Source organism: Marmota flaviventris, chromosome 1 (assembly GCF_047511675.1).
Source record: "Marmota flaviventris isolate mMarFla1 chromosome 1, mMarFla1.hap1, whole genome shotgun sequence".
In the NCBI taxonomy this organism is placed as follows: domain Eukaryota; kingdom Metazoa; phylum Chordata; class Mammalia; order Rodentia; family Sciuridae; genus Marmota; species Marmota flaviventris.
Genome location: NC_092498.1, coordinates 213,039,103 through 213,059,091, shown reverse-complemented (window position 1 = coordinate 213,059,091; position 19,989 = coordinate 213,039,103). Strand labels below are relative to the sequence as shown.

Below are 19,989 nucleotides of genomic sequence, written 5' to 3'. Positions count from 1 at the left end.
CAGAATCACATCGGTTACACATTCACATTTTTACATAATGGCATATTAGTGACTGTTGTATTCTGCTACCTTTCCTATCCCCTACTATCCCCCCTCCACTCCCCTCATTATCATGAATATTAAATTTCAAACAGTTTACATTTTTACCATTGTCAAGTGCAGAGCTCAGTATTACTAATTACTTTCACCCCATCCTCCAACTTTCTCCATCATCCCTCTCCTGAAATTTAGCATCTTCCCAAAATGAAATATTTTACATTTTTTAAAAAACTCCCATTCCTCTTTCCCCAACACTGGCTACCACCATTCTACCATGAACCTAATGAGAAATGTGATAACCCAGCCTAATTCCATCTTAAGATTGGGAGTCATCTCATCACAAAGTCATGAAAGTTAATTTCTGTTTTACTATGAATTACTATGATTTTTATACTTGTTTTGAATTCCTGCCTGCACTCTGAATTCACGTATGCTTGGTTTTTCCTGACCAGACAACAACCCTCTCTAAAACCTCAGTAGCACCTCATAAATTCTGATGTTGGGATCTAAATTTATTCCCTACCTTAAAATGTTAAGCCATGTAGATCATTAACCTACTATCAGCCTTTGTATTATGCTTGTCAAAATCCTGTTATCTGTAAGTTGTCAAGACAACCCCCTTTGCAACTTTTTGTTCTATAAAACCTTGTTCCTGGAAAGCTGGGGTGCTGGTCTCTAGCCCATGTTAGGGGAGAGAGTTGCTGATTAGCTCTCTTTGTGTATACAAATACAAGCTTGCTTTAATTTGATTTAAAATTGGAGTTGGTAATCTTTTCTTAACATCAGGGTTCAACAAATTAAAGACATTAAACTAGAAAAATAATGTTATGAAGAGGCAGGACTAGAAAAACTTCATGTTTAACTTTGTTCCATTTTCAAACATACCTTAAAGTTCAATGCCACCAATACTGCGACTTGACTGAACCTGTTGGGGAGCATGTAACTTCTTTCTTTCTCAGGCTGTAGATGAAGGGATTCAGCATTGGGGTGACTAGGTGCCTATGACCAAAGCTCCCAAATACTTTCTAGAGAAATATGATAGAGCTGAATCAAAGGACAGGCCAATGCTAGTTCCACCAAATCAACAACTGACAGAGGAGTCTTCTTACTTCCCACCTGAGGTCAGGCTCTGTGATAGGGTAATGAATTCATTGTAAGAGAAAGGATCTGCAATGGAAAATGAAACCAATTACTGATGTGAGGAATACTTGACATTTTATTAGCGATGTTTTAAAGACAAGTAAGATTAAAGAGTCAAGAAGGGTCACAGAAGTAATTGCTGATTTCCACAATTTTGCAGTAGGTAAAGTGTAAAGATATCAAATCATGCCTCTGGAATTCCAAGTGGATAAGCATAAGAGACACAGAAACTAACAAAGACAAGAGCTCAAAATGACCTGGTACTGCAGGAGGTGATAGATGGTCACAAACTGGTCATAGGCTTCACAGTCAGAAGCAGATCATCCATTTATCCCAAAATGATATGATTCATAATCAGAAAACCTTGTTTATATATATGATTACTCAGTCTCATTAATATAGTCACCTGTGCATGTTTTAAAATATCTAGATTTCCTGGCTTGAAACCAAGATATATTTAATCAGAATCGTCATTTAAAGGTTTCAGTGGTCCTTTTTCATGTCAGGGTTGAGACCCAATGCTCTTGAATGTTTCCTTGCACTTACAAGGTGCTCCATGAATAGTAATTGCTACTGTCGATAATAATTTTAGTATACCACATTTACTAAAATATAACATTTATCTTATTGTGTCTAAAACAATATTTCTCTACTGAAACTATTCATAGAAACATCTACAAGAACTATTAGTGCAGCTGGGCATAGTGCTACATACCCCTGACCCCAGCAACTTGGGAGGCAGAGACAGGAGGATTGTGAGTTGGGCACCAGCCTCAGTAAATTAGCAAGACCCTGTCTCAAAATAAAAAATAAAAGGGGGGAGTGACTGGGGATATGGCTTAGTGATTAAGCACCCCTGGGGTCAATCATTAGTGAAAAAAAAAACTAATACTACCTATTTGAAATACATGGAAATACATGAAATTAAAGTTGGAATTTCATAATCAGAATATATTGTTATATGCTCATTTCCTTCCAACAGGTTTTCATCATTCTTGGGTTGTCATATCCCTTCTTTATGCAAGTAAGTGCTCGCTCAAATATTCTTTGTCTTTTAAGAAAGACATTTTGATTTATTTATTTATTTTTGTCTTCTAAGAAAGACATTTTGATTTGTGGGGCGGAGGGATGTTGAGCAAAGGACACAAAATTCCAATTAGATTTGAGGAATGAGTTCAAGAGATAAACTGTAGAGGTTGGTAACTATAGCTAATGATGGTATCATGTATCTTGAAAAACACTGAGTACACATTAGACTTTGCATAAGAGAGTTTCAATAACTTTTCCAAGGACACAAACATGATTTATATGTGCACCCAAATTCTACTGCAGAAATCTGACTAAAAAAGGCAATTTTAAATCTCAGTTCTATGCTATGCTTTGGTAGAAATTATATTAAAGGATACTAGTAATAATGATGATAACAATAACAACAACAATAATAATAATAATTTGTTGGGTCTCTTAAAGTTAACAGAGGCAATTTTAAATAAAGCAAAAACTATATTTTCAAAGAGGAAAAAATAAATATTGACAGATAACTGTCACATCACTATGAAGTATCTGGTCATAGAAAAAAATGTTGCTTATATTACATATCTAATTAATCTTTATTTTAGAGGTTTTACAATGAACAGTTTGGAGACAATCAAGAAAAATTGGTGGCATATCTTTATTATAGAATAATAATATCAAATAAAAATTAGTTTATATCAATAAAATTAAATCTGAGAATTAAAACAAGTGAATCAATGATACAAAAAAAGAAAAAATGTGCTATGTTTAAGGAATTGTGGATAATTATATACATTTAAAAGTGAAATGGACTACCACATGGCTGAGGGAAATAGTCATTTTCAGGATTCAATAGAAGTGAAGGATGTTCATCCAAGATGATGCTGTAAGGGGTGCCTGGTGGCTATTTTTTGGACATGTTTTGCTTCCTTTCCCAGCAGATACATCAGCTGTATGGAAGCAGATAACTGCACAATACTAACACAGTCTTCCTCCTGGGCATTTCAGAGGATCCAGACCTGCAGCCCCTCCTCTTTGGCCTGTTCCTGTCCATGTGCCTGGTCACAGTGCTTGGGAACCTGCTCATCATCCTGGCTGTCATCTCTGGCTCCCACCTCCACACCCCAATGTACTTCTTCCTCTCCAGCCTGTCCTTGGCTGACATCTGTTTCACATCTACCATAATCCCACAGATGCTGGTGAACATTCACACAAAAAGCAAAGAGATTTCCTACTTAGAATTCCTCACTCAAGTATATTTTTTTATGATTTTTGTTGGAATGGATAATATACTACTGACCGTCATGGCCTATGACTGCTTTGTGGCCATCTGCCACCCACTGAAATACACAGTCATCATGAACCCTTGGCTCTGTGTCCTCTTGGTTCTGATGTCTTGGAACATCATGTTCTGGTTCTCCCTGTTTCATATTCTACTGTTGAAGCAATTGACCTTCTCCATGGGCACTGAAATTCCTCCTTTCTTCTGTGAAGTGCCTCAGCCTTTCAAGGTGGCCAACTCTGATGCCCTCATTGGTATCATCATTATGTACGTTTCAACTGCCCTGATGGTTGTATTTCCTGTTGCTGGGATCCTCTATTCCTACTCTCAGATTGTCTCCTCCTTATTGAGGATGTCCTCCTCTGTGAGCAAGTCTAAAGCCTTCTCCACCTGTGGATCTCACCTCTGTGTGGTCTCCTTGTTTTATGAAACAGGGCTTATGGAATACCTCAATTCTTCTGGGACCCATTCTTCCCAAAGAACCATGATCGCCTCAGTGATGTACACTGTGGTTACCCACATGCTGAACCCCTTCATCTACAGCCTGAGAAACAAGGATGTGAAGGGGCCCCTGGGGAGACTCCTCAGCAGAGCAGCCTGTTTTCCTTGATGGATCACTGACCTCAGAACTCAGGAGATATTTTAGGCCCTGAGGCAAACTCACTGAATTTCAATTTCTAGCTCTTTTCCTCCTCTAAATAATATGCTTAATTTCTTATACTCCCCAAACAATTATAAGCTCATGAAAAAAAAAATACTCAACACTATTAGTGAGGAAGATGTAAATCAAAGCCGAAATGAGATGCAACTTCACACCCAATTAAAAAAACAAAAAGACAATAAAAATTGTTGGCAAGGACACAGAGAATTGGAACTTTCAGACCAATCCAGTGGGAATGTAAAATGGTGTCGCCATTTTGGGAACAGAATTTTCAGTCCCTCAAATAGTTCATCACATGGTTATAATATGAGTCAGTAATTTAAATCCTTGATATATACCCAGGAAAACTGAAAACATTCACACATAAATATCCACACAAATGTTTATTGTATCATTTTTTGTAACTTCCCAGATCTAGGAAAGCCAAAATATCCATCAACTGATGAGTGGATAACTTAAGGTGATATATCCATACATCCATGAATGTGATTCAGCCATGAAAACAAATGTCATATTTATATATGCCAAAAAATAGATGAGTCTTAAAAACATTATGTTAAATGATAGAAGGCAGACAAATAAAGACCACGTATTACATGATTCCATTTTTTGAGTTTATAAAAATATTCTGGAATTAGGTAGTGGTGATGGCTGCACAACCATGTTAATATGTTCAAAAGTACTTCATTTTATACTTTACAAGAGAAAATTTGGGTTGTGTGAATTCTAGTTCAAAAATAATTCAAAAATTAAAGTAATATGGTTGTTAAAAGAAAAAATTGTTTCATAGAATCATAGTCACTACTCTTCTGCTTCTGAATTCATAGTCAATGAAATAAATTTGTTCCTATCTAAAGAAAAAAATAACCGAATGTCTGTTTTTATGTTTGTAAATTTGCCAGGTGTGATGGCACATGCCTATAATCCCAGCGACTCAGGAGGCTGAGGCAGGAGGATCATGAGTTCAAAGCCAGCCTCACCAAAAGCGAGGTGCTAAGCAACTCAATGAGACCATCTCAAAATAAAATACAAAATAGGGCTGAGGATGTGGCTCAGTGGTTGAATGCCCCTGAGTTCAAGCCCTGGAACCCCCCAAAAATATAAATTTGTAAATTCATTTAATGAATCAGGTAAATAGGGATTGTATTACAATGATACTATTCTCATATTTGCAATTCAGATTTATGTCTCTAACGAGAACTTCCTGTTTTTATTTCCGTGCTCCTTTCTTGTGATTTGGGATTTTATGTGTTGATAATTTAAGAGTCTTTTTTTTTAATATAGATAAGAATTCAATTCCGGTGTCTTGTCAAAGTGATATATGTTGGTATAGTGTAAAATACTGATCTCCACATAGTTGTTGGTAACTTTCAACTCCTTCGAATATTCCAAAGTTTTCAACAAACATAGAGTCAAGGGGTTGCTAAGGTTGCAGTCATCTCATGGCTATAAATCCCACACTTTTTCTATTATCTGCATTCCCTATCCTAATCAAACCAACTTTTTGGTCATGGGGAGGATTTAAGTCCTTCCTGATGGCAAGAGGCCTCCCTCAATTCCTCACCATGAGGGGCCCTGGGGACAGCTCACAAAATGGCAGGTGGCTTCTGTTGATGTAAGCAAATAGGTGACAGAGCAGCAAAGGGCCAGGCCTACCCAACTATCAAGACATTGGTCTCAAAGCTGCAGGATGTCCCCACAACCTCCCAATAAGCTGAAGTTGTTTTGTTCCCAAATATAGCAAGTGCACCAGGGGCTTCTGATTTCAGCTCAAAAAGAAAATATTTCTCTCACTCCAGAATATATTGCAAAGCTTTGTGTAAGTCTGTGTTGTCACCTAGTGAAGTCATTAACTAAATGTACTTTTGTCCAGTCATTTTTGAAGTTGATAACACCAGTTGTTCAAAAATTATGATCCTTGGAAAATATCCACACCCCATCTATGAGAGCCTTGTGGCTCAGAGAGACAAATTTAGACATTGATTCATAATTAATTGGTATAATAAACCTGAATATGTGTGTGGATAAATGTAGAAGTAAATTTGGCAAGACCATGTAACCAAACAACAAGCATATAAAGCAGAACTAGATAGAGAGATGCTTGGTAATGTTAACTTTTAATACATGTGGGTGGTAGCAAATTTTTAATATTACACTGCAGTTATTTCATAGTGAGTTGACGGGATCAGACATTAGGATCCCTACCATAGTGTTGTGTAAAGGAAATGCTGAATAAATCCTAAAAGACCTATGTTTGTGCAGTTAACGAATCCTTTCATCTCTGCTTTTTCTAATTTTCCAACACATAATGAATGTCCTTAATGAAAACAAAAAGACCCTAACATTTGACCTTTTCTAGATGTGCATGATAAATTTCTATCCTCACTTTTTTACCCTTTATTATTTATACAATTATTCAAATCCCACCATTGTTCTATGATTCTTTATCTTGCAAATACTATTTAAGAAATCTAGGTCTTTTATATAGTCCTTATAAAACATAAACTTTACATTTAATTTCTAAGAAATGTTTAGAGATCTCTTTAAAAAGTTATTCCCTCCAGTGAAGGAAGAGGCTACTGGATGTGTGAATGTCAAATTGTCTTTGCTTTGACTTATGGGACAGTGAATATTTTCTCCAATGCACATGAAAGTTACAACCTGTGCAAAAGGCAAGTAGTACTCTTTTCTTTCCAAAGCCTTGAAGTCTAGCAAAGCAATGGCAGAGATAAGGTGCATTTCTATGTTGCAAATTGTTAAATGTACCATTCACCATCTGCATCATTCAAGTTTCTCATGATAAAAAGAATCAATGGGATAATCATTTGAGTAACTGGATAGATGGAGAGATTAAGAGAAAGGTGATAGAAGATAGATATACAAACTGTATGTGGGATAATCTTTGCACTGACTATGGTAGATTTTGAGTGTATAAGTAAATTATGTTTATTATCTGTCTTGATCTGGTCAAGAGATCATTGTGTAAACATGTGATGGTCTCTCAGCCCTTAGGATGAAGTGCTAACTGAAATTCAAATAAATTTAAATGCATTAACACTAAGTAGATGATAATGATGATTATCATTATCTATTTAATAGATTCCTAAAAGGTATGTATTATCTGTTTCATCCTAGAGTTGCTTCAGCAAAGTACCATTAAAATGAAGATTTTGAGGCCAGGAGAGCACAAACATGTGTCCCAGTCCACTCATCTAGTACTTTTCAATTGTGCTAAACACAGTGGTAAACACCTGTCATCCCAGCAACTCAGGAAACTGAGGCAGGTGGATCACAAGTTCAAAGTCAGCCTCAGCAACTTAGCAAGATCTTGTTTCAAATAAAACAAAAAGAGAACTTAAAAGGGCTAAGGGTGTAGCTCAGTGGTAGAGAGCCCCTAGATTCATTCCCAGTACCACAAAAATAATTATTTTTCAGGTGAATTTTCTACCTCCCCCAATTGATAAGATTATTGTGTCAGATAAGAGTTCCTTTATATTGTGAATCACAAGAAGGGGAGAAACAGCAATGAATGAATGTTCAAGAAATGATTTAGGATCTTCCTCTATTCAGGAGCAAGTTCACGTGTATTCACTACATTCAACATTTCCTTTAAAAAAGAAATCCATCTTTTTTTTTTAAATTTCCATGTTCATTGTGGTAAAAAACAATAATTTTTTTTAAAAAATGTGCCATTTGAACTGGAGAATATCATATTAAATGAAATAAACCACTTTAACCATTTCTAAGCATGCAGATTGGCAGCATTAGTTACACTGGCATTTTTGTACAACCACCACTATCTCCATATCCAGAAGATTTTCCCCTCCCCAAATAAAACTTTGCACTCATTTGAAAAACTGTCATCCTCCTCACCAACCATCAACCATGATTTTACCTTGAAACATCATAAGGACTCAGAGCCGTTAAACTTCAAGTGTTAACAAGAGGGTACCATTTATAAGCTATGTGTTCAGTTTTGCTACTTTTTCCAATTCACATTCCAAAGGATGCCACAGGTACTGAGCTTAGACCATCGTTCTCTGAGTCTCTTCTAGGCACTAGCAATGTCCCTGTTTCTACGGCTGTGGATGAAGAGAGTTAGCATAGGGGTGGTCATAGTGTCTACCGATGAGAACCCCTCACTGGGAGAATGGAGCACAGCTGATCCAAGGCACTGTCCAAGGCCTGTTTGATAAAATAAGCAAATAACTGACAGTTGAGATCAAAAGGTAGAAAACACTTCAGACTTCCCACCTGATGAATTTCCAAATGATGGTAATGTTTTTTTAGTAAGAGGAAAGGACTCCCAGGATAAGGAAAAAGCAAACATGGCACCAATGAGCCCCAGGACTATGCTATTGTTAGTAGTATGAGAACAGGAATGAAGAACACAGTGAGGAGGGTGACAGAAGAAATCACCAATTTCCACCTCTAGGAAGCAGACAAGTTGCAAGGCCAGCAAATTGTTTAGCTGAATCCTAGAGTCTAACAAAGATGATGCCCAACTAAGAGACCACAGAGGCAGGGTCCATGATACTGGTTATTACAGTGGTCTCTTTTGACTCTTAATGGCAGCTTCCCACATCATGACCAAGAAAGGTCCTAAGAGGACACACTGCAGTTCCTGGATCATCTGAGAGTTCCATGAGGTGGAATTCTACATGCATGTTAGTTTTCTGCTTCTGTGTTTATAGGACACCTTTGAGTATAAAAGAAGGTAGGATAAAGGAAATGGTAAGCAAGCACTCAGGACTGTATACGTGTTTACTCTAAGCATTCACAGTTGAGTATCCAGACCTGAGGCCCACACACATTCAACAACATCTCACAGTTGTGACAAACTTCATCTTCTTGGAAATCTTCCATTATTGATTTCTATATTTCTGTACATTTTTTTAGAAACTAAGTATTGAATCCAGGATCTTCTACATACTAGGCAAGCACTCTAACACTGAAGTACATACACAGCCCTTTTAATATTAAGTACATCCACAGTGTCTCAATAAGTTGCAAAGTCTAGGCTTGAATTTGTGATCCTCCTGCTTTAAACTCCTTACTCATTAGGATTCCTGACATGTGCCATTCTGTCCAACCTACTTTAGGGACTCTAAACAAAAGAGCATTGGAAGACCAAGAACACTAGATATAACAGGATCATGATCACAGTAATGTGCAGCCTACCCCAGGGGTGTGGGAAATGAAATCACAGCATAAGAAATAGCTTTCTAAGTTTTAGAAATAGAATCCATTTTAATTAAAGAAAAGCAATAAGCAATTTAGAGTGCTGTATTATTTTCTAAGATAATGGTCTGGATTCTTTCAATGAAGGCTATATATCAACATTGTATAAGAGCCAGCACTGCATAATCTGATGATGACATTACAGATGAATATTCATTATCAGAACACATTTTTCAGTGCCAGTGTTCTTCCAGGAGTTCCAAAACTCTGAGGTTATTGATCTGCCTGTAAGGATAGAAGTAGTCAGCCAAATGCTGTTTGTCTTTTAATAGTCATTAAATCATGCACATACACAAGAATGGGGTCCTAATTAGAACAAAATACACTCCCTGCTTGTATAGTTATATCAAAGTGGATTCTACTGTCATGTGTAACTAAAAAGAAACAACAATATAAAGGAATGAATAAATAAATAAAATCATTCAAAATTCTGTTTTCTTCCTTGCCTTAGTTAGACTTCAAATGTTGGGAAGTGTGGTTTAGTTTATAGCACATAATGAACGGCATCACCGACCAGATATGTATTAGTGTAAACTGGGCCTGTCCATGATTAAATAATAATGAAGTGCTTAAAACCAATTTTTGAGTCTTTTTTTTAAATCCAGTTTCTGTGATAAAACCCCTACAAATACCTGGTGAGGAAAAGAGCTCTTTGCATTTTTTTTTGCTGTGGTAATCTACAGTGCTCTGCCAGAGGGCTCCAGTGTTTCTATGTGACAGTTGAGAAATTTAGCACCATAGATGCCCTCAGAGACCAACGTTTTTATGCTATTGCATAGATTTTCACATCAATTTCTAAACTGATGAATGGATTGTAATTCTCTGATTTCAGTTATGTGGAGGAAACTCAGGTAGTTACTCTGTCAGATTTCACAATGCTACAGTTGGGATAAAATATGAAAGACAACAGTACAGAAACTACTGCAAATACAGGAAAATGGTGATAATAATTATCTAACTTACAAGGCTGTGATAAGAATTTTTTTAACTTTTAAATTTCTTCTTTTAAAATTAAAATGTGGATGCCTATTTATTCTGATATATTTATATATTTGAATATGTAAATTTAAAAATATTTAGATTCCCTGGCATCAAACCAAAACCAATTTAATCAGATTATCTGCCTATGAAATTCTTGGTGGTGGCTTGTGTTTTGGTTTTTTGTTTTATATATATATATATATATATATATATATATATATATATATATATATCAGGGTTTGAACCCATGGTGTTAAACCAGTGAACCACATCACTTGCCCTGTCTCAAAATAAAAAATGAAAAAGGGCTAGTGATGTGGTTCACTGGTTTAACACCGTGGGTTCAAACCCTGATATAGTTACTAAGGACCATGCTAAGCTGTTCAGGCTGGCTTTGAACTTGAGATTCTCCTACCTTGGACTAAGGAGCCACCGGAATTACAGGTGTGCACCTAAACACCAAGCTGGGTGGTCTTTTCTTATATCAGGGTTGGGAATCTTGGCATTAGAATATATCCTGCCATTCAGAAATCATAAAATAACATTACCTGTTACTACTATGAATAAAACTAACAATTTGAAAATTTAAAATTTAGTAACATCATTTACTAATATTTCCTTCATAACTACAACTGAATCTAGGTTGAAATATTCACATTGAACTTTGACTTCTTGATAACTCTGCATAATTCCATTCTCCTGCAGAGCTCTCACCGAAACCAACTAGTGGCATGAATTTTGCGGGTAGATTTTGCTCTCTACATTGGCATAACCATATTGACTTATACATGCATAAACACTTTTCTCAAGAAATTACAAAAAAGAACCTAAACCTCATCTAAGTCATCATGAACACAAAACTTACTACCTTGAAATGTAGTAATTGACAGCAACAAGTGTTTTTCAGCGTATCTGTGAAAGACAAACATTCATTTCTAATGTTTTAACAGATCCATAGAAGTACCTAGAAAGATGTCATTAAACTTTTAAGTTCATTATTATGGCAATATATTCAAAATTCTTATGCCTCTCTCCATTTTGCACAACCGAGAATTACTATATAATATATGGGTGTAGGTTTGTTGATTGACTTCCACAATTCAAGAATTTTCACTATTGCTATTACACTCCTATATTTATTGTTGCAAAAGCAATAAATTGAGGTTTTAAAAAGTTATAATTTTCACCATTCTGAAGTATGTAGATCAGCAGTCTTAATCACATGGATGTGGCTATGACACAATCACTTTCCCTTAACTTTAAAATTTTCCATTTTTCTAAGCTGATACTTTGTTCCAAATGTGAGAAATTTCCAAACATACATTCCCAACACTAACCAGAGTCATTCCACTAAAATGTGAGAAACTAAAGCCATTAATATTCCTAAAGAGGCAGATTAACAGAACTTGATATTTCATTTTAATGTCTTTTCCTATGTACATTGCAACTGGACCTCACAGGGGCTGAGATTAGACCGTCGTGCTGTGCAGCCTCCTCAGGGCACCTTTAATGTCCCTGTTCCTCAGGCTGTAGATGAAGGGGTTCAGCATGGGGGTGACCACAGTGTACACCACGGAGGCCACTGCACCCTTCCTGGGAGAATGTGATGCAGCTGACTCAAGGTACACTCCAAAGCCTGTCCCTAAAAATAAGCCAACAACTGCCAGGTGAGAGCCACAGGTGGAGAGGCTTTGTACCTCCCCCCTGAGGATGGGATCCTAAGAATGGAGGAAACAATTTTATAGTAAGAGAAAAAGATCCCTGAGATGGGGAAAAGGCCATAAAATGCTACCAGAATATACTGGACAATGTTATTAGAGAAGTTGTCAGAACAGGAGAGATTCAGAAGTTGAGAAGGGTCACAGAAGAAACTGGAAATTTCCACACTCTTGAAGTTAGTAATTTTTAAGATCATCAAAATAACTAGCTGGGAGTCCAAAAGGCTGAACAAGAATGACACCAAAATTAAGAAGCCACAGAGACGAGGGTTCATCATGACCAAATAGTGCAGGGGGTGACAGATGGCTACAAACCGGTCATAGGCCATCACAGTCAGAATCATGTAATCCATACAGACAAAAATGGTAAAAGTAGACATCTGTGTCAGGCAGCCCACATAGGAGATGGCTCTGCTGTGAGTCTGAATGTTCATGAGCATCTTTGGGACCGTGGTGGAGATTGAACAGATATCAGACCAGGATAGGTTGGAGAGGAAGAAGTACATGGGGGAGTGCAGGTGGGAGTCAGAGCTGACGGCCAGGATGATGAGTAGGTTCCCAAGCACTGTGACCAAGTACATGCACAGGAACAGTCCAAAGAGGACTGGCTGCAGGTCTGGATCTTCTGAGAGTCCCATGAGATAGAACCCTGAAACGTGTGTTAAGTTTTGTGCTTCTGTGCTGCTTGGACACCTTTTGAAAAAGCAACAAGTATAAGAAAAAAAGAAACCCATCAGCAGGCGCCCCTCACTCTGTGTGCATTCAAATTCAGGTATTCACTAGGAAGCTGCTCACAATGGAGATCCACATGCTCTCAATAGTTCTCAGGAGTGCAATACCCAGTCCTGCTCAATCTTTCACTGCTGCTCTCTCCATCATTCACCCCACTTTCCACACCCTCTTTGGAGACATTAAACTGAGAAAACTTAGAAACCCAGGAGCAGAGGAAAGAAGAAGTTCATGATCACAATAAAATATAGCCTACTGTTTAAGATAAAACTCAGGAAAAATAATAACTTTTCTACTAAGAAAAAGCAATCGTCATGAAAGCACAGTTATGAATCTTGAACAGCATGCTTTTTTACCAATGCCCTTGCCCATGCCCTTGCCCATGTCTTTGGCCTATGCCCTTGGCCCATGCCCTTGCCCTTGCTCCAAGCTTTGGCCCATGCCCTTGGCCCATACCCTGGGCTCAGGCCCCTGTAATTTGGGGAAAATAAACAAGTGCAGGGAAAAGTGGTGCAAAATTGTGAAGCTCCACCCTGGCTCATCTCCTGTCCAGGACCTGATACAGCCCTTCTATAAACATTGGACACCCTTCCCAAAACAGGGCTGCCTCTCACCCTCAAGACAGGCCACATTAACCCTTGATGTGTACCTGCCTTTGTAAATAAACCTCTGTCCATGCCTCTGTCCAGCTCCTGCTGAAATCCTTCTCCATCACATATGACAAGAACCCCACTGGTCTGGAGTTGAGCTCCCCTCTGCCCTGGGAACTCCTTGGACTCATCTCCAGAAATATCTTTTCTCCTATGACATTAGTATCTTTGCCTGATCCCAATCTTCTGCAAACCTGTCTCCCAAACAACCTACTTCATGAAATGGGGAGGTGTGATTTTCTGTTGATGTTTCTATGTCAATATTAATTTATGTTCCCATAAATTTTTCCATTAAAAATTACCTAAAGAACATCTAAATTTCATCTAATTAGTGCACAACAATGCCTATTGCCCCAGAAATGCACCATTTACATTAACTGGAGGTGCTAATTCCATTTGTGAAGAACATTCCTCTATTTCAAAGACTTCATCCTACACAAAGCATTTCCTGAAGAAAGGACATCTTTGATCCAGTAAGATTTTTAATATGACAATCATTTCAAAAATTCTGTTCCTGTATCCATATCACACAAGTAAGAAATTCTCTATAACCTATAGGAACATTGAATGTCCAAGTTTACTACATCAAAGCTACATATATTTAACAAATTTAGAAAATCATAATTATAGTTACACTCACTAGTTGGGTTCATTTTTTTCCATATCATTATTGTATTATAGTTGTACATAATGGTGAGATTTATTGTTTCATATTCATACATGCACACAATGTAAGGATTTAATTTGTCCAGTATCATTCCCTAGTATTTCTTCTTTCCCTCCCATGCCCCTCTCCACCAGTCCCTTTTCTCTGCCATATTGATCTACCTTTGATTTTTAAGAGCATTATATTTATACATAGTAGTTGTGTTTATCCCAATATAATCATATGCCCATGGAACTTGATTTATTCCATTTCAATCCCCATTCTCTCCCCTAATCCCCCCTTCCTGACTCCCCCACTCTCCTCCCCCTCCTGTACTGATCTTCCTTTGGCTTATTTATTTGTTATGATTTATTGGTGCTTTCTATGTATACATCACATGGAAGTCACTGTGGTATAGTCATATACCAGAAGTAAGAAGTCCATTAATCCAAATTAATTTTGTTCGGTTTGGGGAAGAAAGATGAGGTGAATTCAATGTTGAAGAGATCTATTTTTTATGCCTCCCTGTTCCAAGACAAAAATGGACCCCAGTGAGCAAGACAGAGGGAGACATTCAGCCAAATACACAGTGAATACATATGGAGATTCAAAATAAAATATCCCATCCAGAAATAGAAAAATGTAAACTTTGAGTAGGGGATAATTATTTGAGTGGCATGAAGATTAACATAATCATTACTAACAGCAGCAATATCTAGATCTTATTTTGCCTACAACTTATTCAAATGTCCCATATTATTCCCTAAGACCAAGTATCTATCTAATCCTTAGTCACTGCAATTGTAGCAGAAAAATCAACTCAGATAACAAGGCTGAATCCAGACATTAGTGACTTGTTCTAATTCACAGAGACAAGAAGTGGGACTGACAGGCTCTGAAATCCATCCACTACATGTTTTTATTCTCTCCCACCCCATATAAAGATTCTTGCCTAGATCCTGAGGTCTTAAGTACAGCTAAATATCAGGTGTACATTTGAACTCTTTCCAGTTTTATGAGTAAGAATAAAATCAAGACCCAATATTAGATTTGCTGTGAGATAGAGAGGGCTGTTTTCAAGCATGGAGGAGCATGTGGTGAGCTCCAAGGAGGTTCTGGAGGGGGCCCAGGAGTGAATGATCATTACTCTGCTGAATGATCATCAGTCTCCCCTACTGTGACCTCTCCTGTGACCTGTGGCTGTTCTTCCATAGTGTATTCAGCAAGCGCCCCCCACTGCTCTGCCCTGTGATTCCCCAGGAATCTCACAGGAAGAGCACCATGGGCAAGGCTCTCTTTCTGCAGGAAAGGGACGAGGAATGGCTAGTGGGCTTGCTGATGGGACAGCCTGCCAGGATTCTCCCATGATGTCCTGCATCCATGGTCTGACAGCCCAATGCAACCAGGCTGCTGTCTCCTAGCAAACAAGAACAAGTTGCATACATATAAAGTTCTCTTTTACTGTAAGATAATAATAAATGAGGTGTGCATGATCAGAGTAGGACACACAAGAAGTGAGACAGATAACACAAAATCTGTTCCTCAACCTCTGAGCATGGGAAGCCCTGAAAGTCAGTTCATGATGCTCTGGCTTCTGACATCGCCTCATCATCCTTATCAAGACCACCACAGTTCTTTCCTAGAGCTTAGGAAATGTAGTTGAAGGACCAATTTTGCTGTCATAGGTGATATTTTTATAGGAAATAAAAACAGAATGGGTGGAGAGCACATTTTAAATAAGATATATGACAGCACAGAAAAGTATTTTTTAAAAAATCACAAATACCATACATGAAACTTGACCTCCTGAAATCCCCTCCACGTGGAAACTCCAACTTTGATGTTTGTTCTTCTGATGCAGAAGCAATACTTGTAATTCTAAGGGTCCCAGTGCAGTCACAGGGTTATGCTGCTTCTCTGCTGGGTAATGATAAGGAGTGCACATGCCAAGACCCACCCATACCTGATGCCCAACAAACGCTCAGACTCTGTGCCCAGCATTCCCATGAATATGCTGTCAGCTGGGAGCTTCATGATGCAGAACCACAGCATGGAGACAGAGTCACGCAGCTCACTGAACAAGAACTATCAGCAAAAGGGCTGCAGCACAGGCTGATTGTGGACTAGCATATGACCTTGGAAGCTCTATGCACAGAGCTCATAATTAGACTAATTGGTCCATGCAATTCCCATCTCTAAGGACTTCCCAACATTAATGCAGAATGATGAATAAGAAAAACTGAAGATCCACTTAAGATTTGGACCCTAGCTGTAATTAGGAAGAAACTTGCATAATCAATTACTTCTTTCATTCTATGTTTTTAAAATACTTCTGTTTTTTTCTTTTTTTTAATTTGTTCTAACTAGTTATACATGAAAGCAGAATGCATTTCAATTAATTCATTGTACACAAACAGAGGACAACTTCTAATTTCTCTAGCTGTACATGATGCAGAATCACACAACTCATGCAATCATACATGTACATAGGGTAATAATGTCCATCTCATTCCTTCATTCTTCCCACCCTCCTCCCATTACTGCACTATGCCTAGTCCAAAGTTATTCCATTTTCCCCTACCCACTACCCACTATGGATTAGCTTCTGCATATCAGAGAAAGCATTTGGCCTTTGGGTTTTTTTGAGATTGGATTATTTCATTAGCATAATATTCTCCAGCTCTCCATTAGGCTAAGTAATATTTCACTGTGTATATGCCACATTTTCTTTATCCACTCATCTGTTGAAGGGCATCTAGGTTGGTTCATAGTTTAGCTATTGTGAATTGAGCTGCTATAAACATTGATGTGGCTGTGTCTCTGTAGTATGCTGATTTCAGGTCCTTTGGGTATAGACCAGGGAGTGGGACAGGTGGGTCAAATGGTGGTTCCATACCATAAACTTAACACCAAAAAACAAATAACCCAATCAACAAATGGTCTAAGGAACTGAACATACACTTCACAGAATATATACAATTGATCAACAAATATATGAAAAAAATATTCAACATTTCTAGCAATTAGAGAAATGCAAATCAAAAGTACTCTAAGAATGGCAATTATCAAGAGCCATGTGCCTCAAATCCACACAGCATTTCAAATATGGCTTCAGTTATTCAATATGAATAACTAGCCCAAGCTACATGAACTTTCTCATTTCTGTTATCTAAAATGAAATTATGTGATACTTATGCCGTGGAAAGACTTTGCACATGAATTCAAAGAATCTACAAATAGAGGATGTGGGGGGGGGGAAGGATCACTCATACATTGCTGATGGGACTGCAAATTGGTGCCACCACTCTGGAAAGCAGTATGGAGATTTCTTAGAAAACTTGGAATGGAACCACTTCTCTGTTTTGTTTTGTTTTCTAAGTTCCATTTTTATTAGGTTAAAATATAAATAAGAAAATTTACTATTGAACCATAATAAGTATACACTTGAGTGACATTTATTTGGTCATTAAGTTTTCTTTAAATTAAACATTCAGTTTTTTGAAAAACAGAGGGTCTACTGTCCAGAAGGATTGTCAAAGGACTCTGCAACATTGAAATGATGTGAAACTCTGAAGTGTGTCTCAGACCAAGCTCTAAGGTTCCTTCACTTCCCTCTGTTCCTGCTTTGTGTTTCCTAGGTTCATGAACGTCTCTGCCATTGATGTTGAGTAATTGAATGTTGCAGATGCTGTTGAGAGGAAGTATGGGGCTTCTGTGTCCAAGCCACAGACACAAACCTGAGGTGCTCAATATCATCTCCTGCTCGTAGGGACATTTTTTAGTAGATTGAAGGTACAAAAAGGAGAGCACCACTGTGTAGAAACCCCGCTTGAGCATGTCCAGGACCTGTGAATGTAGCAAAGGTCTATTCAATGTTTAACAACATAGTTTTCATTTTTATCTCTCTGTGCCTAACATGGTAGAGGCTCTGGGAAATCAGAAATGAGAAAGAGAAGGTTTTTCACCCCACATACAGTATATACATATGAAAGGGGAATAAGAAACTGTACCATTACAGAAATATGAAAACAATAATAGGTCACAGGATAATTGATTTGAATAATAAAGATTGTCATTTCTATATTTATAATAACTAATTTTATTTTGGCCATATATTACAACTTTGTCACATATCAATCACACAGGAAGAAACAATTTCTGTTTAATCTGGGTTCAATGATGTTGTATCAACTAGAAATCATCTTGGAGGACATTGCTGAGTATCGTAGACACTAGCACCTGCACTTTGTTCAAGGTAGGATGAGTCCAGCCAACAGCAGCCAAAATTAAATTGTGAGTCTCTGGGTCTGAGGCAATCATCTTTTTCAATTTTTTTCAACAATTAGAAAGTTTTCAGCAGAATAAAGAGGTCTTAGTTAGAGAAGCATCTCTGGTACATTCTTAACCCTTTAAAGTCCCTGAGTAGTAATGAAATCCAGATCTACTTTGCCCCTATTTGATGAAGAGGGTTAATTATAATATACAGGTGGATGTGGCAGCTGCAGGTATGTCCTGGAGTTGGAGACACAGGGGGATGCTCTGGATTACTTGTGCCGACTTGACCTTAGATTTTGTCTCAGCTCATACTTTTGTGCAGAAATGATTCAACTGATACCCCTGACTGCTTTGTCCTGGAATCTACCAGAAATCCCAAAGGAAGTGCACAAGAAAATTGGTCCTATCTTGGAGTGACAGGAAACGGAAACACATGATTTTTTTGTGGAGGGGAAAACCTGTCAGCAATGGCTTCCCCAAATGCCATGTGCCTCAAATACACACAGCATTTCAAACATGACTTCAGTAATTCAATCTGAATACCTATCCCAAGTTACATAAACACCTAAGCTCATTTCTGTTCTCTAAAATAAAATTGGGTGATACTTATGCTGTGGGAAGACATTGCACTTGAATTCAAACAATCTAAATATAGTACATAGCTTAGCACCTGGCATTCAGAATCCCCAACAAAAGATCATCCTCATCTTCATTCACATCCTCATCATCACCTTCACAGACCATATGGAGTGTTGAGGACACAGTTTAAAGGGATGCATTTTCTCCACTTGTGGATGACAGTGTGTGGCAGGAAGAGTCAGGAGGCAGTTAAAGAGGACTTTCCATGAGCTTTCTGTTGCACTCAACACAACAAAGCATATGAACTCACAGTTTCATCCCTGACAATGTGTACCTCGTTCTCCCATCTGGGTAGACAAAGTGCATGCTCCTCCTGATGAGGAAGAAATAATGCTATGCAATGCCCTTCCTCCACCCTTCCCTTCCACAGCAGCTCCTGATTCACACTGGGGCTCTGCTGACTTAGAACTAAGGAGGGCAGGTCCAAAGCCCCCACCTCCCTGGTGCCCAGTGTCCTGACTTCAGCCTCCAGGTATCAACACACACTCAATTAGGTTCTTCCTGATACAGACAACCACAGCAGGAAGAGATGCATAATGGCACCCACTTCACTGGTGTCCTCAAGCTGAAGGGCTGGAGGCACAGGCTGGTTGTTGACTACTGTGTGACTTTGGTGTCTCAGTGCATAAGGCTCCTAGTTTACCAAGTAGCAAAAGCATATCAGAAACTCTTAAGAGCTTCCTAATATTAATGATGGAGAAGAGGAGCAGAAAATGAACATCTATCAATGTTTATCAGTTTATCTCTATTAAAGAAGAGGCTCTTCTCTACTATAAATTTTTCATTTCTTTAAAAAAACTTTTTAGCTTTATATTACTATTGTTGCAGTAAATTGAAGTTAAAAAACTTTCCTTCTAACCATTCTCAAGTATCATGATAAGCATCATTGATCACATAGATTTTTTTTTAAATATTCATCATCACCATCTCAAAAATCTTTCATTATTTCAAAGTGATACTTTGTTCCAAATATT

The 19,989-nt window shown here is 37.9% G+C and overlaps 2 pseudogenes; one reads left to right on the top strand and one right to left on the bottom strand.

Annotated features, from left to right (window-relative positions):
• The first annotated feature begins 3,147 nt into the window (after positions 1 to 3,147).
• On the top strand, positions 3,148 to 4,085 carry LOC114107889 (olfactory receptor 7D4-like; annotated as a pseudogene).
• A 7,742-nt stretch (positions 4,086 to 11,827) lies between these two features.
• Positions 11,828 to 16,135, bottom strand: LOC114084467 (olfactory receptor 7E178-like; annotated as a pseudogene).
• Between the last annotated feature and the right edge of the window lie 3,854 nt (positions 16,136 to 19,989).